This window comes from Scyliorhinus torazame, chromosome 5, assembly GCF_047496885.1.
Source record: "Scyliorhinus torazame isolate Kashiwa2021f chromosome 5, sScyTor2.1, whole genome shotgun sequence".
In the NCBI taxonomy this organism is placed as follows: domain Eukaryota; kingdom Metazoa; phylum Chordata; class Chondrichthyes; order Carcharhiniformes; family Scyliorhinidae; genus Scyliorhinus; species Scyliorhinus torazame.
In genome coordinates this window covers 260,734,083-260,751,035 of record NC_092711.1, presented here as the reverse complement: position 1 = coordinate 260,751,035, position 16,953 = coordinate 260,734,083, and the positions used below count along the sequence as shown (strand labels likewise).

The following is a 16,953-nucleotide window of genomic DNA, read 5'->3' as shown; positions in this document are numbered from 1 at the left end:
CTGGCTGAGTTTTCCCCAACTCCTGATTTGAATTCCAACCATGGAATTCAGGGGGCTGGATTCTCCTTTTCTGCGACTAAGTGCCGGCTCGAACGGAGATTCCGCGGGAGGTTCACGTGAAAAATATCGGCGCCGGCCCCTCACCGATTCTGGTACCAGTGAGGGGCTAGTACCGGTGCTGACTGAAACACTCGCCTCCCGCACCGAAAACGGCCAGAGAATGGCCGGGTCCCTGGCCGTGCATGCACCCAGCTGACGACCTGCAGCGGTCATGCCATACAACATGGCACTGGCCATGTGTGGACCCGACCCACCATCCGTGACCCCACAGCCCAGCCCCTGGCCACCCCCCACCAGCCCTTGCAGAAGCCCCTCCCCGGACAGCGGCATGGATCCTGGCCGGGTGTGGCGGTGTTGGACTCAGTCCGTAGTCGACATGCCGGGTTCACGATTTGTGGGACCACATGTGGTCTGTGCCATTGGGAACTTGGCCCATCGGGGGTGGAGCATTGTGGGTGGGCTGGCCAATGAAGCGCCAACGGCATTGCGACTGCACGTGGTGCGCGTCACGATACTGCCCTTTTGGAGGGGGCGGAGCATGGCTGACCAGCATCAAACCGGCGCCAGCCTCGATTTTGGCATTGGAGCCCATACCCCGCCCAATCGCCGAACTCGATTTCGACGTCGGGCTTCGGAGAATTCCGCCCAGGATCATTATTTCCTCCAAGCACCTTTTGTGATGCCTCAAATTTGTTAAAATCTCGAACAGTTTGGTTCATTGAAGACTTTAGCTTATTGTCCATCTGCAAAGGAATACACCGATGGAATTGTGCATTTTAAATCTTCTAGTTCAGCTATGGAACAAACAACTTCTGATTACACTTCTGCTTTTTCTTGATGTATCTTCAGCAGGGTAATTCTTGTGCTTCTTTACTTCGAATGGTGAGAATGTGGAACTCGCTACTGAGTTGCAGCAAATAGTATGGATGCATTTCAGGGAAAGGTAGAGAAACATATGAGAGGGTGGAAAGAATATGGGAGCAAATTCAAGTGGAGCATAAACCTGGACTGAGAGGGCCAAATTGCCTGTGGCGTATATCATGAGTTTTACTACAGACGAAGACAATGACCATCATTTCTAGGATCCCTCCAGTCCAGTCTAAAGGGATGAAAGGTTATTTTGCTTTAAGGGTTATGTAAAATAAATTTGCACAGAGAATCTCAATCCAGCTCCTCGTGGTTGTGGATGTACATTACAAATTTGTCCCAAATCAACACGATTTCCCAGTGTCACCCTGATAAATTGAGGATAGTCGTCTGAGATTAAAACCAAAACAGATTGTTGGGAAAGAAGGCACATCGGGGGTTACGTTTGTCCTTCCAGTGATTGACTTTGATAAAAAGTGCCTCAATGGAAAATGGAATTTCTCATTATTAACAACCCGCATCTTGTCAAGAACAAAATTGATACAAGATAAGGTAAAGTCACCATAGTCCCAGATGACCATAGTCTGTTTTCTCCTTTGAGGGGAAGAGTTTACTGGTGGTGATTTGACCTGAGGCGAGGGATAAGATTGAGGAGGCGGGGATTCATGAATAACCTCAGCTGGTACAGGAATTGAACCCGCACAAACCAGCTGACTAGCCCACTGAGCTAAACTGGCCCAATAGAAGGGATCATACTCACAAAGCTTTATCAAATGCAATAGTTGGAGAATATTAATTCAGGCCACAAAGTTCAAAATAAACACCATGGTATCAATAAAATAAAAGAGGGGGACAATTAATAAAAAAAACTACTTTTATACTGTAGCTAATCAGTTAGCATGTTGGCATCTGCTGAGTAACAGTACTACTTACGTATTTTCATTCTAAGGCCAGCTTCTCTTGTTCACTCCATCAAAACTAGCCTTAATCCATTCATAGTCATGATAGATTCAAGAGGAATGTGGATATCAGGAGACCGAAAAGAATTTTACCAATAGGACTGAGCCTGTTATGATTTCAATGGGGTTGTGATAACCTACATCACCTTGGTGTGCCTTATTTGGTGTCTGCAGTTCCACTAGAAGCCTTGGTAATGTACTTACATCATTCAACTCATGGGCATCAGGTATTATAGCCTCTATTAGTACGAAATTGTTCTCACTAGCTAATTATCCTTTAATCAGCTGGTTATATCCTATGTTTGGAACCACAGCAGTGGCAGATTTATTCCAGATCTACTTTCTGAAAGGAAGTATGTGCACTAGGTTTGTTTTAAAAGTGGAGGAGGACAAATGACTTGTTTCTGCTAGATTCTAACCTGCTGCTTGGATCCCGATCAGCCCAGTTAAAATGCATTTTATTTTTGCGTCATGCTTCATGGGCTGCCTGAATCTAATGATCAAGACACCAAAATCACACCAACTACAAAATACTGTAAATTAGAACAAAGAACAAAGAACAAAGAAAAGTACAGCACAGGAACAGGCCCTTTGGCCCTCGAAGCCTGTGCCGATCGTAATGCCCTAACGGTGGGTGGCACGGTAGCACAGTGGTTAGCACTGTTGCTTCATAGTGCCAGGGTCCCAGGTTCGATTCCCGGCTTGGGTCACTGTCAGTGCGGAGTCTGCAGGTTCTTCCTGTATCTGCGTGGGTTTCCTCTGGGTGCTCCGGTTTCCTCCCACATGTCCAGAAAGACGTGCTGTTAGGTAATTTGGACATTCTGAATTCTCCCTCAGTGTACCCGAACAGGAGCCGGAGTGTGGCGACTAGGGGCTTTTCACAGTAACTTCATTGCAATGTTAGTGCAAGCCTACTTGTGACAATAAAGATTGCAAAATAACTACAAAAAAAATCTTCTGCCCTTACATGGTCCATGTCCCTCCATTTTCTTCCCACTCATGTATCCATCCAGATGCCTCTCAGACGTTGCCAATGTGCCCACCTCCACCACATCCTCCGGTAGCGGGCTCCAGACTCCCACCACTCTCTGTGCGAGAAACCTACCCTGCACATCTCCCTTAAACTTTCCCCCTCTCACCTTGAACTCATGCCCCCCTGTAATCGTCACTTCCACTAGAGGAAAAAGCCTCTAACTATCCACCCTGTCTATGCCTCTCATAATTCCGCAGACCTCTACCAGGTCTCCATTCAGCCTCCATCCCTCCAGTGAAAACAATCCTAGTCTATTCAACCCTTCCTCAGACTCTCTGAAGCATTGTTTCCCACTGACCCTGAGTCCTGGAATTCCTCTAAGTTATTGACTCATGGGTTGGATACTCAACATTTCAAATTGGAAGATGACTTTGCAGTCAAATTATTGATAGATATTTGATGAATCCCGCCATTCATCAGATCACCTTTGTCAACTGAACGGAAAGTAGGAAACTACTGAAATTCTTTATAAATCTAATGACATTGATCATCAAATGACATAGTTCCCTGTCTATACAATTGAAAACTGAAGAATAAACCCATCAATCAAAGGTTATCTGGTTTAATAATCATTACATTGCAACTACATTGAACCAATTAATAATGTTACATATTTTGCCATTCAATCAGAAATGATTCAATTATTCAGAACAACGCTTGGTTTTCAAAAAGGTATGTATATCTTATTCTTCCAAGGATTAGTCTGTCTTGGTTATTTTAAGATGATTTGAAGGAGAATCATCAATAGTAGTCTGAGCTAGAGCTTACCACATTGAATATACTTCAAGTTTAAATTTAATGCATACCACTGTTATTGGATTACATTATTGATCTTTCTCTCCCAAATACGTCCACAGACAAAATCATAAATGTTCTTAATTAAGATGAATAAAATTGAATAGCTAAGTGGATGGTAGTTAATTGCTTGCCATTTTACTATCCGCTTAAATGGACATTTTTCCAGTTACTACTTCCAAATCAAACTCATATTTTCGATAGTACTGCAGCCTGAACTTCCAGACCATCCAATTTGTCTTAATAATTTGTTGTGTAATGAAATTATCTTCTAATTTCAAAATAAAATGTCACCTCTAGTACTGCTAAAGCCATTGCCAGGATATTAGAATTATCAATTCAAGTATTTAGTCCCTCCCTTATCGTTATCTGGAGCAGTTGTAGGGAAAAACTGTATTTGCTCTTTGGCTTATATTGCTCATACAGTTAGTTTTAACAGAACTGGTCGCCCAGGCCACCTAAAAGTCAACTTGCCAGGAAGATATTACATTCTGTATTTGTATGAAAATCTCATCAGAAGTTGAATTTGTCATTCTGCTGGTTTGTCTCAGTGACAATTCAATGATTGCCATCAGTTTGAAAAAGGTCCAACAACAGAAATATAGCAGTTCCTGAAGATGATGCATCCTTGCTAGGGTTAATAACTGTTCTATATAATATCAAAATAAAAGAACTCTCAGAAGTGATGTCAGACTGTACATGGAGCTTGCCGGGAAAATGTCCTTATCAAAAAAACAAAAAAATAGAAAGCTTTCATATTCAAATTATTTCCAATTGTTAAGGAGCAGGCTGTTCCAACAACACCCAGCTATGTACATTTTCACCACGCAATGGCGAGTCTAGCCATCTCCACTTTACATTCAACAGAATTGCAATCACTCAACATGCTGGCACTCTCCATTGACCATAAACATAACTGGACCAGCCTGGATGATTTTGGCTCCAGCAACACCCTCAGGAAGCTTAACACCATCTAAGATAACCAACGCACTTCATTGGCACCCCATGCAACATCTTAAATAGTCACTCCCTCCACCATAGCGCACACTGGCTGCAGAGTCTACCATCTAAAAGATACATGGGGCAGAAATTCCTGAAAAAATGAGCGAGTTGGCTTGATAATCAGTGCAAATTCTGCCGGCCACAGCAGGGCGATCGGGACAGCATTTTTCAGAGAAGAGTTTGTTTCTTCCCATGTGAAAAACACTGCACCTAAGCGCGAAACATCTGTTTGCCCACCCCGGGAGTCATCCAAACACTTCATTGAAAGGAGCATTGCATTTAAATGACTTCACTTTCTCTCATTTAAGTCAGGAGGATGGTAGCGAGGAAACCTGCTCCTCAATTCACAGAGATGGGCCTCATCCGTATGCTGGATGCCTGGAGGAGAGATGAGCAAAAAAGAAAAGCTGATCAAACCTAGGTTTAGAGATGCAAATCTTGGGTGTGATGTTACTCATGTGCCCTGGCACAGTGAGGTGGCACATGGATTTTGAGACTCTAGTTATCAGGTAGCGGCAGAGCTGAGATGAGATGTTGTCCCCCAGGGAGATTGGAAGAACTGTGGGGAGTTTGCACATTCTCCCTGTGTCTGCATGGGTTTCCTCCGGGTGCTCCGGTTTCCTCCCACAGCCCCAAAGATGTACAGGTTAGTGTCAGCGACACTCCTACAACTGCCAGCCCAAATGGAGGAGACCCACAGGATTCTGTTGCAGGAGATAGTGCCAGCAACGTGCGGCACGCAGGCCAACCCTGTAAGGGTGGTGTCCACAGTGGAAAAGCTGGATGCAGGAGGTCAGATCCATGATGGGAGAAATCCGAAGCAGATGGATCTCCGCATCAAGCCTGATCGCCTGCAGCTGCACCCTCAAGCAGACAACACCAAGTCGGCCTTCGCACATTGGCTAGCTCGCTTTGAAGCATACATCGGATCTGCGACAGACCCACCCTCAGAGGCACAGAATCTCCAGATCCTTTACACGCAGCTGAGCTCTGATATCTTTCCCCTCATCTGGGACACACCGACCTATGCTGAGGCTATGGCGCTACTGAAGGAGAACTACACCCAGAAGACTAACAAAACCTACGTCAGGCACCTCCTGTCCACGCGGCATCAACTCCCCGGTGAGTCTGTGGAAGATTTCTGGCGTGCCCTGCAGGTCCTGGTGAGAGACTGCGATTGTCAGGTCGTTTCAGCCGCTGAACATTCTGACCTGCTACTTAGAGACGCGTTCGTTACGAGCATAGGGTCGGCCTAAATCCGCCAGCTCCTCTTAGAAGGGGCTACGCTTGACCTTGCGGTGACCAAGAAACTAGCGCTCTCGCTCACAGTCGCCTCACACAATATACAGGCGTATGCTCCCGACCGCACGGCCCACTCCTCCTGGGCATCGTAGACCCCTCCAGCGAACACCCCACCGTGGACCCCATCAGCGAACTCCCCCAGTCAACCCCAGGCCTGCGCCGCGCGGCAGCTAACCAACCCCAGGGGACCCAAGTGCTACTTCTGCGGACACTCAAAACACCCCCGACATCGCTGCCTGGCACGGAACGCTCTCTGCAAGGCCTGCGGGAAGAAAGGACATTTCGCTGCTGTGTGCCAGGCCCGCTTGGTCGCCGCTATTGTCCCGGCACCCCCCATGTGCGACCTGCGGGCGCTGCCATCTTCCTCGCCTCAGACCACGTGCGGCCCGTGGGCGCCACGATCTTGCTCCCCTCACATCACGTGCTGCCTGTGGGCGCCACCATCTTGCTCACCTCACAACACGTGCGACCTGTGGGCGCCGCCACCTTGCCTGCCTCAGGACACGTTCGCCCCGTGGGCACCGCCACCTTCCCCGCCTCAGGACACCTGCTCATCGGGCACCTCATCGGACCGCTCATCGCCTGCAACCGCCGACGGCCAGCCATGTCTGGCCTCCATCATGATCGACCAGTCCTGACCGCACAACCTCGCGACCGCGTCAACGACAGTGAAGGTCGACGGACACAAGATATCCTGCTTTCTGGACTCCGGGAGCACTGAGACCTTCATCCACCCCGATACGGTAAGGTGCTGCTCCCTCACGGTGCACCCCATCAACTGAGAAGCCTCCGGATCCCAGTCCATGGCGATCCGGGGGTACTGCACCGCCACCCTCACCATCCAGGGCGTAGAGTTCAGCGGCCTTCGGCTCTACGTCCTCCCCAACCTCTGCGCTGCCTTGCTACTTGGCCTGGACTTCCAGTGCAACCTCCAGAGCCATTCCTGAAATTTGGCAGGCCCCTACCACCCCTTACTGTATGCGGCCTCACGACCCTGAAGGTAGATCCACCTTCCCTGTTTGCGAACCTCACCCCGGATTGCAAACCCGTCGCCACCAGGAGCAGACGGTACAGTGCCCAGGACAGGACCTTCATCAGGTCTGAGGTCCAGCGGCTGCTGCGGGAAGGTATTATCGAGGCCAGCAACAGCCCCTGGAGAGCCCAAGTGGTAGTGGTGAAAACTGGGAGAAAAACAGGATGGTCCTTGACTACAGTCAGACCATCAATCGGTACACGCAGCTCGACGCGTACCCCCTCCCATGCATATCTGATATGGTCAATCAGATTGCACAGTACCGGGTCTTCTCGACAGTGGACCTGAAATCTGCCGACCACCAGCTCCCCGTTCGCAAGGCGGACCACCAATACACTGCGTTTGAAGCGGACTGCCGCCTTTGCCACTTCCTTAGGATTCCCTTCGGCGTCACTAACGGGGTCTCGGTCTTCCAACGGGAGATGGATCGAATGGCTGACTGGTACGGACTGCGGGCCACTTTCCCGTACCTGGACAACGTCACCATCTGCAGCCACAACCAGCAGGACCACAACGCTAACCTTTCTAAATTCCTCCACACTGCCAACCTCCTCAAACCTAACCTACAACAAGGCGAAGTGCGTGTTCAGCACAAACCGATTAGCCATCCTCAGCTATGTAGTTCAGAACGGAGTTCCAGGGCCCAACACCGATCGCATGCGCCCCCTCACGGAACTCCCCCTTCCCCACTGGTCCAAGGCCCTAAAACGGGGTTCTTCTCGTACTACGGCCAGTGGGTCCCTAACTATGCGGACAAGGCCCGCCCACTCATCCACTCCACAGTTATTCCCCTGACGGCCGAGGCTCACCAGGCCTTCAACCGTATCAAGGCCGACATTGGCAAGGCCGCGATGCACGCGGTCGACAAGACGCTCCCCTTCCAAGTCGAGAGCGATGCATCAGACGTCGCTCTGGCCGCCACCCTCAACCAGGCAGGCAGGCCCCTGGCATTATTTTCCTGCACCCTCCATTCCTCCGAAATTCAGCACTCCTCTGTCGAAAAGGAGGCCCAAGCTATCGTTGAAGCTGTGCGGCATTGGAGGCATTACCTGGCCGGCAGGAGATTCACTCTCCTCACTGACCAATGGTCAGTTGCCTTCATGTTTAACAACATACAGCGGGGTAAGATCAAAAATGATAAGATCTTGAGGTGGAGGATCGAGCTCTCCACCTACAATTACGAGATTTTGTATCGCCCCGGCAGCTCAACGAGCCCCCCGATGCCCTATCCCGAGGTACATGTGCCAGCGCACAAGTGGACCGACTCCGGACCCTGCACGATGATCTCTGTCACCCAGGGGTCACCTGCTTTTATCACTTCATAAAGGCCCGCAATCTGCCCTACTCCATCGAGGAAGTCAGGTCTATCACCAGAGACTGCCAGGTCTGCGCGGAGTGTAAACCGCATTTCTACCAGCCAGACTGTGCGCGCCTGGTGAAGGCGTCCCGCTCCTCTGAACGCCTCAGCGTGGACTTCAAAGGGCCCCTCCCCTCCACCGACCGCCACTCGTACTTTCTTAATGAGGTCGATGAATATTCAAGATTCCCCTTCGCCATCCCATGCCCTGATATGACGTCTGCTACCGTCATCAAAGCCCTCAACACCATCTTCGCTCGTTCGGTTTCCCCGCCTACGTCCACAGCCACCGGGAATCCTCATTTATGAGCGATGAGCTGCGCCAGTACCTGCTCAACAGGGGCATTGCCTCGAGCAGGACGACCAGCTACAACCCCTGGGGAAATGGGAAGGTGGAGCGGGAGAATGGGTCTGGAACGCCGTCCAGCTGGCCCTACGGTCCAGAAAACTCCCGGCCTCCCGCTGGCAGGAGGTCCTCCCCGACGCACTTCACTCCATTCGGTCGCTCCTGTGCACTGTGACTAACGAGACTCCCCATGAACGTCTCTTTGCCTTCCCCAGGAATTCCACCCCCGGCTTTTGCTCCCAACATGGCTGGCAGCTCCAGGACCCATTCTCCTCCGCAAGAACCTTCGGCTCCACAAGGCGGACCCGTTGGTCGAGAGGGTACAGCTACTCCACGCAAACCCGCAGTACGCCCACGTAGCATACCCCGACGGCCGCCAAGGCACAGTCTCCCTCAGGGACATGGCGCTAGCTGGGTCCCCACACACCCCCCCTCTGCCCCGGCGCCATCCTTCCTCCCCCCGGCGCACCCCACCACAGCCCCCGCTCCAGGATGATCCGTCCTCCCCTTGGTCCCACCCGGGGATGAAGATGAGGTTTACACGCCCCCGGAGTCACCGTCGACCGAACCGACGCCTGAATCGCCACCAGAACTGCGGCGCTCGCAACGACAGATCAAGGCGCCCGATCATCTAAATTTGTAACCTCGTTCTTAAATTTTAAACAACCTGTATGTAAATAGTTTTCCACCACCTCCGCTGGACTCTTTTTTTAACAGGGGGTGAATGTGGTAGTCACCACTGTTGTATTGTATATACTGCATACGAGGGTATTACGGTAAGGCCCCTGTACTACAGGTAGGGGGGTAGGTCCCTGCCTGCTGGCTCCGCCCAGTAGGCGGAATATAAATGTGTGGGCTCTCCGAGCTGCAGCCATTTCGGTAGCAGCTGCGGGAGGCTCCACATCTCTGCGTAATAAAGCCTCGATTACTCTCTACTCTCGCCTCGTCGTAATTGATAGCGCATCACTACTAATCTGAGGTGCCGTTCCTTGAGGTCATCATCATGAAGGTCATCACCGTGCTGCAGAACCAGGCACAGCGGACGACGACAATTAGGAGGCTCTCTTGGAGCTATATTGTAGAGCCCCACCGGACCTGTCAAGGAAACGGAACCAATGCACCACTCGATTACAGCTGGAGTAACCCAGGGGCCCCCGAGCTCTTGAATGCAGGAGGATCCACTGGCAGGGGGGCCTTCGTCGGGGGGACTGGTGGAGGGTGGTCGGGGGTAGTGAGGCTGGTCACCGGGGGGCATTTTTGGCAGGCCGGGTCCACGCGTGGCTGGCGCCATGTTGTGTGGTGCGGCCGTGTCAGGCCAGCGCCGTGCGCATGCCCGGCCACGGACCCGCCCATTCTCCGGCCGTATCCGCAGGTAAAGCCGGGGCTTTACGCTGCGCGGCTGCTAGCCCCCACCGGACAGAGGATCGGTCCGGGGTGGCACCAACTTTCTGGTCATAAGACCAGACGGATCCATAAGACCATAAGACATAGGAGTGGAAGTAAGGCCATTCGGCCCATCGAGTCCACTCCACCAGATGTAGCCGCAGGATCGGAGAATCCAGCCCTATATGTCTTTCCTTCATTATCATTGGGTCAAAATTCTGGAACTCCCTTCCTTGCGCCAACTACACAACATGGACTACATACGTTCAACACACGTTTCCAAGGAAAGTTGGGGATGGGCAATAAGTATTGATCTTGCTCGGGATATGTACAACCCTGAACAATTTTCTGGCAGGAGGCTTCCGCATCTTTCTAATGCCAGAAATTCTTGCCTCCCACCGATACAATGATGAGTACCCGTTCGGTTTATTGCAATTGCCTGACCCCTGGTACGAAAAGAGAGCTGGCCCTTCATTTTTTGAAAATTCTTTCACGGGATGTGGGCGTCGCTGGCTAAAACCATCCCTAAATGCGCTTGAGAAGGTGGTGGTGAGCCGCCAAAAACTGCTGCTACTGTGGAAGAGTGCAACCTCACTGAGTATTTGGCCTCAATGTTCCCACTGAACCAACCATCCACTTCTGGGAAGTCCTTTGAACAGCACACCGAGATTTTCTTTTACCAATTTAGGACCGAGTATTTTGAGAATGTAATGATGGTTGTTCATTTATTTTTACTTGCTATAATTACCACACTTCAACACATAAGCGCATCCTAACAGACAAGAATACTTCTATGTCCTGTATTTGCTTCAAGAGTTCATTGTGACACTTTCCGCCATAAATAAATAAAAGGAACAGATAAATGTTATAGAAATACATTTTGAAAACCACCAAAAATTACTAGGGATAACTTTTAACTTTTGGGAAGAGTGTAAATGTGGCTATATCAGATTTACCAGCTGTTGTGCATCTCTCTCAATTTCCTTTTTTTGTTGAAGACAATTTTTTTTTAAATTGGAAGAGCTGTCTGACAAACAGCTGATCCAGTATGACCAAGTTTACATTATCCCCAAAGTTAAACTAACCCAAGTCTATAGGTGTCTTTAGTTATTGTATCTGATCACTTTTCCACAGGCTTGTACTCACTCTGTGAGGGAGATGCTTGAAATCAGCTCTCTATAGCAGTGTCTGGATGATGTTCTGCAACATAAGAGAGAGAAAGTACATTTTGTAGTTATATTAGTGCAAATATAAAGGAATTGAAGCTCTCTTAAAAAAAACTGATAATATATTCTCTTTAACTGTTGCTGCAGCAGCAACTGAAATGTTCCGACTGGGGATTAAGTATTTGCTCATAAAAGGTTTGATGAATGCCTGTTTTACCTAATGAATTCAAAGAAGAATGCTAAGCCCTGGGGCAATCACAATTCATGATTAGTTGAGGACATACATTTGAAAAAAATAATGAGTGTTGGGAATCTAAAACAAAAACCAAAAGTACTGCTATTCAAAGATGGAAATATGTTGCAGTCCAAAACAAGTAAGCAAAATCATGCTTATTTGTTAAATAATGTCCTTTCTTGGGAACAAATAAAATCTACTGTCATTTCTGGTCACGCCAAACCTAAAATAAACAGCAGTTAATAGTAACCACTTTTCTAACCTCCACCACATGATGGTGATTTTTGCTGGCAGTTTTCCAATATCATACCGGATTGGATATTCTTTAGATGTGAACCCAGCCATTGGATTTTTGCTGGTTATTCTGCTGCAGGGGACTTTGCAGTTGAATCTCACCAGAAGTCCAAATACATGCATTGTACAGGTGAGGAGGCAGGGTAGGTGAAGCAACACCTAGCTAAAGGAACAGGTTCCCAGGCGAATAATCTTCCCCCTTTCCAGCTAAGGATACTGAGGTCGATTTTAGTCCCCACACTACTGTCCTGATTGCAATTCGATGATTGAACATAGATGAAATCAGCAAGATTCCAATCTGGCTTATCCCAATACCACCATAAAAATGTAGTCCACAGACCTGCAACATCATTCCAAACGTCAGAAAGGAAAATATCTGTGCAAGTTGTACAGATGAAAATCCTGGATTGTCGGCACAGCTAAATCTCCCAACAGCCCTGCTCCAGATAAGGTACTAAATCGATGCAGTCAGTGGACCTGCCTGCAACATTGGGAGTCAGTACCATCAGGAGAAGCAAGCCAGGATGCTCTTGCATTCATGCAGAGATTGTAAAGTATGTAATCAGGGGCAATCTCCACAAATATTGGCTGTCCAAACCTCATCCAACTCGCCATCATAAAACATGTGCACAACTATCACACAGAATTAAATCACAATTCACTTCCCCTTGAAGATTTTTCCAACAATGGTTGCAATATCTGAATTATTCAAACTGAATAAAAATAATTTATGAATCGAGTAGGCATGTCATCTTGTTGCAGCCAATGCAAAATCCCTTCAGATCAGTGTTTGTATAGCCAAGATGTAAAATAAATTAAACATGTTTGAATGGTTGCTTTTAATTACCTTTAAAGAAACATACAGAAGCCTATCAAACTACATTGCAATTATAATATAATATAATATTATTATAATTGCAATGTAGTTTGATAGATTATGAGGGGGGATGTTGGTTCGGATAGAAAAATGTGACAGTGGCAAGATTATGTAATGTACTGTTCAGAATATTTAGTTTGAATCCAACCTGTACTGTTTCTAACCAGCGAATACTTGATGGGTCGTATAAAGAGAAATTTATTTCCTCCTAAATTTATGTTTCCCCTCACATTGTATCTGATAACAGTTGTTATGTGCAGACTATCATTTCCCATGACATTTTTAAAGGTGCGATGGAGAGCTATCCCAGTATTCCATGGTATTTCTCTGTCTTCCACGCATGTGCCCACAAACCCCTGCCATCGACCCTGCCAATCCCATTCCGAGAGCTGTAGCCACAGCTCCACAATTCCCTGCTCAATGTGGCTTATAGGTAAGGATAACACTCAAACTTGTATCTGTGCCCAATACAAACAAATCAAACTTTGCAATTCTCAAATTCCAGATGATTCAAATCCAATTAATTCAGACAGTAAAGCACAGCACAACTACTCAAGAGCATAAAGCAGTGACTCAACAAGTTTTAGATGAGCAAATTGAAACACCATAGCATACAAGGCTACAGACCATGGCTACAGAAAATGGGATTAGAATAGATTGGTGTTTGATGGCCGGCACAGACATAATAATAATAATCTTTATTATCACAAGTAGGCTGACATTAACACTGCAATGAAGTTACTGTGAAAAGCCCCCAGTCGCCACATTCCGACACCTGATCGGGTACACAGAGGGAGAATTCAGAATGTCTAATTCACCTAACGTCACGTCTTTCGGGACTTGTGGGAGGAAACCGGAGCACCCGGAGGAAACCCACGCAGACACAGGGAGAACGCGCAGACTCCGCACAGACAGTGACCCAAACCAGGAATCAAACTTGGGACCCTGGAGCTGTGAAGCAACAATGCTAGCTATTGTACTATCATGCGTCCATGATGGGCCAAAGGGCCTCTGCATGTGCTGTAAAACTCTAAGACTATGACTATTTTTATTGTATGCCTATAGAACCAGAGGGTGAATTTTGCTGGTCCTCGCTATCCCCCCACTGGGAAATTCGGTTGGCAGCTCACCAACTTTAAATCCAGCTGCCATGCAGGGGTAATATGCTGAGGGTGGTCCTAACTACTAACTGGGAGTGCAAATTACACCCCTCCGGGCCAGGAGGTCCTGCACTAGACAGCTGTGGGCCAATCTGATTGGCTAGTAACTCGTCCCACCAGCGCCAGAAGCAAGTATTGGTATCTGCTGGGACCACAAGCAATTCCCATGAAGAAGGAAGACGAATATCGGACTTAAAGGTAAGTCTGGGGATTTTGATTGGATAAGGTATCAGAGACCCTAATGAGGAGAGGAGGGAGGCAGTTTGTGTTTTAGAGGCTGGGAGGGAGGCACTAGGTGGGGTGGGGCAGAAAAGTGGTTCCAGCCTCCCAAAGAAGGTGATGCACTCCCTTCCTTTGTCTTCATCAACTGAACATAAAATATGCTCACAGAATATGCATACTGCTCTGCCAGATTATCATCATGCTGATGAAGACAACAATCTACTCCATCTACTGGTGATTTACTTTATTTTAATGAGGTTAAAAGGAAACATTTTTGTTTTGTTGTGTTATGTGCTCTGGGATAACACAGGCTGCAACTGGATGCAGCTTTAACCAAAAGATACTCCAGATTTTGAAGTTAGTTCAATCTGATTTATTGAACCAGTAGCACAGTTCTCTATGAGTTCGACTCTCTGCTAACCTAAGTGTGATTACTCTGTCTGACTGAACCAGACTAGCTCTTAGCCACGGGCTGGAGGTGTGATACTGTACATACACCCTGACTCACTCTGTAGATGTTCATCAGTGGAAAGAGGCGAAGTGTTTGTGCCTCGTGCCATTTATAGTGAGATACCACCCCTGAGTGTCCTGCCTGCTCATTGGTCATGTCCTGTTCTCTGTGTTCATTAGCTGCCTGTCTGTGCCTGTCGGTATATCATTATCTGCATGTCTGCATATCATGACATCTCCCTTTTTAAAAATGTTTTGTTGGCACATGGGAACGTACTTACATCTGGTGGCATATATTAACATATTTACAAGCGGTGGCATATGTGAACGTATTTACATGTGAAACCAGCTGTCTAATGTGAGAAAACATAACATGGCAAACAAAACAAATGTTCATAAGTCCAATCTCTGGGGCTTGTGTCTGATCCTTGTCGACCGCCGGAGAGGTGGTGGTGGGGACGACGACACTTTGACAGGACAGGCGGGATGGAAGCCTGACTGGTGGCCTCGTAGTTCAAGAATCAGGAGGTGGCAAAACAACGGACGGAAACGGAGAAGAAAACGGTTGCGGGCAGGTAACTTTGCGCAGTGCCCGTCTGTTTCGTCGCACAACAGAACCATCAGCCATACGTACAACATACGAGCGGGGCGCAGCCTGTCGAACAACGACAGCTGGAGCAGACCAGCCACCTTCCGGTATCTTGATCCTGACAGTGTCTGCCGGGGATAACATGGGCAAATCGGTGGCATGAGTATCATAGCTCTGCTTTTGCTGGTTTCGGAGTTGCTGCACCTTCTGCAGCACCTGGAGGTGATCCAGGTATGGCTGGAAGTGTTGTCCGCAGGTCCCTGTTCATCAGGGGTTGAGCCGGCGACATGCCAGTGGACAGTGGGATTGTCCTGTATGCCAGGACAATGATTGTCTAGCGCGAGATAGATGTCAGAAGCAGAATCCGCGGCCTTGCAGAAGAGCTGTTTCACAATGTGCACCTCTTTTTCAACCTTCCCATTGGACTGCGGATAGTGTGGGCTGGAAGTGACATGTTTGAAATGGTATGACTTGGCAAACATCGACCACTCGTGGCTGCTGAAGCACGGGCCATTGTCACTCATGACAGTGAGTGGGGCCATGATGACGGTCTGATTTGTGAGGTCTGAGAGCAAAAATCAACACGTAGTCATGACCATTCGCACGTAAGAGGTCAATGCCAACCTTCGACCACGGGGAGGTCTCGATTTCATGCTGCTGGAGTGTCTCCTTGATCTGTGCTGGCTGGAAGCGTTGACAGGTCACACAGTTGAGGACCATGTTCGAGACGCCCTGGCTAATACCGGGCCAGTAGGCAGCCTGCCTGGCTCTGCGTCTGCACTTCTCGATGCCCAGGTGTCCCTCATGTATTTGGCGGAGCACCAAGCTCTGGAGACTGAGTGGAATGACAATCCGGTCCAGCTTGAGGAGGATACCATCAATCACCGTCAGGTCGTCCTTTACATTGTAAAATTGAGGGCACTGTCCTTTCTGCCAGAGCCATTGGCAAGGTGGTGCATGACACGCTTCAAGAGGGGGTCTTTGTCTGTCTCCTCACGAATACGAACCGCCTTCTCATCAGACGCCGGGAGGGTGCTAGCACACAGCTGCACCTGTGATTCAATCTGCCGGATGATTTCCAGTGGTTCACTAGGCAATGTGATGGAGCGGGACAATGCATCAGCGATGATGAGCTCCTTGCCAGGCGTGTACACTAAGTCAAAGTTGTACCTTCTGAGTTTCAGGAGGATGCGCTGCAACCGAGGCGTCATGTCGTTCAGGTCCGTTCAGGATAATTTCATAGAATTTCATAGAATTTACAGTGCAGAAGAAGGCCATTCGGCCCATCGAGTCTGCACCGGCTCTTGGAAACAGCACCCCACCCAAGGTCAACACCGCCACCCTATCCCCATAACCCAGTAACCCCACCCAACACTAAGGGCAATTTTGGACACTAAGGGTAATTTATCATGGCCAATCCACCACATCTGTGGACTGTGGGAGGAAACCGGAGCGCCCGGAGGAAACCCACGCAGACACGGGGAGGATGTGCAAACTCCGCACAGACAGTGACCCAAGCCAGAATCGAACCTGGGACCCTGGAGCTGTGAAGCAATTGTGCTATCCACAAGGCTACCGTGCTGCCCAGATAATGTGGACCAGAGGCATATGATCCGTCTCAACAGTGAATGTCGGCAGGCCGTAGACATAGTCGTGAAACTTAAGAATGCCAGTGAGAAGATCCAGGCATTCATTCTCTATTTGCGCATACCTTGTTTCGGTGGGCATCATGGCCCTCGATGCGTAGGCTACCGGTGCCCAGGATGAAGTGTCATTGCGTTGAAGCAGCACCGCACCGATGTCATCCTGGCTCGCATCTGTCG

At 48.7% G+C, this 16,953-nt stretch overlaps 1 protein-coding gene across 6 annotated transcripts in view; it reads right to left on the bottom strand.

Moving 5' to 3' along the window:
- The window catches only part of frmpd3 (FERM and PDZ domain containing 3), a 698,336-nt gene that overhangs the window by 476,861 nt on the left and 204,522 nt on the right, over positions 1-16,953 (bottom strand). For 3 of the 6 annotated variants that reach the window (XM_072505444.1, XM_072505439.1, XM_072505443.1), the window contains exon 2: positions 11,223-11,337. The gene's annotated coding sequence lies outside the window, so the exon portion shown is untranslated. The remainder of the gene's footprint in view (positions 1-11,222; positions 11,338-16,953) is intronic. The other 3 variants (XM_072505441.1, XM_072505440.1, XM_072505442.1) reach the window with 1 other exon arrangement.